Below are 1,405 nucleotides of genomic sequence, written 5' to 3'. Positions count from 1 at the left end.
TTTCTGGATCCTTTAAAACCAGCATCAAAGAGAGTTTGGTTCTTCTGTTCATAAACGTAATACACACCCATTGCAGAGAAAAAAACAAATATTAAATGACATATGAAGGAGAAACCAAGTATCTCTGCAAGCACCTTCAGTGAGAAATACCCTGTTATTACCCTTTACATGGAACTATCGAAATGCTCTCTCTATGCAAATACTGCACCTTTAGAAATGAACCAGGTGTGTTCAGTCTACTGATATTGCAATGCAACATCATCTAAAAAGTTCATGCACAATCAAACAGCAAAACAAAACAAGACAAAACACAACACCAAGTTTTGTTTGCTCTTTTTAACTTCATAAACTTATTTATTTTATTTTTAAAAGTTTTATCTAAATTAGAAACAATCTCATTTTACATATAACATCATATCAATGTTTTAAATAAGCTTACAATTTTTTTTAGACAGGGTTTCTCTGTATTGCTTTGGAGCCTGTCCTGGAACTTGCTCTGTAGACCAGGCTGGCCCTGAACTCAGAGATCCGCCTGCCTCTGCCTTCCGAGTTCTGGGACTAAGGACATGTGCCACCAACACCTGGAGCTATATATAGTATTTTTAGCTTCTGCAGTTGTAAATGGTTTAGAAGTACAATGGAATGTTTTAAGAAATATTAAACATAGAAAAATAATTGCTATAATCAAGCAAATTAAGATCACGCATCTCCTATTGTCATACTTACTGAAGACATCTGTCCCTTTCTACAGATGTTCTGTGTTAGCCTGTGTGATGCTGCTATAGCAAACTTCCAGAGGCTAGGTACTGTGTAAACGAAAGGATCTGGAGGCCAAGAAGCATGGCCGTGCATTTATTTGATTCTGGCGAGGATCTCATTGAAGACAGCATCACAGAGCAGGGACACATGTAAGAGTCTAGGGAGGAGCCAGGCTTGCTGTCTGTCCATCCTCTCAGTACCTGACCCAGTTCCCTGAGAAAGCATCATCCCCTTCTAGAAGGTTCGGCCCCCTGGCTGACATACCCTCCACTTTGACGATCTCCTAAAGATCTCAGCACCTCCTCGCCGCTATCCCCAGAGGCAAGTGTCCAGCCTCATGAGACTGCAGACGACAAACTACAGCACAGACAAATCAGTGTATATAAGGTTCTCCCTGGCCACTTCCACACTGACCACAACGCTACTTTCCTTAGACTCGCTGCAATGCACACATTTCAGGACCAACATTCAATTCTAAGCAGAATACAAACAGCCTTTTCCAGAAGAGTTTCAAGCCTTTGCCTCAATTCAGAGACCCCCCCCCCGCCCCCGTGATTCGTGGGGTGTTTTAGGAGGAGATCCCTGCTGTCCTATCGGTCTGTTTCTGAACACCTTGGCGGCCGCCTCTCCAGGGTGAAACTGAAGT

This window comes from Phodopus roborovskii, unplaced genomic scaffold, assembly GCF_943737965.1.
Source record: "Phodopus roborovskii unplaced genomic scaffold, PHOROB, whole genome shotgun sequence".
Classification (NCBI taxonomy): domain Eukaryota; kingdom Metazoa; phylum Chordata; class Mammalia; order Rodentia; family Cricetidae; genus Phodopus; species Phodopus roborovskii.
The sequence above is the reverse complement of the archived record's forward strand: the minus strand, read 5'-3'. Positions refer to the sequence as shown.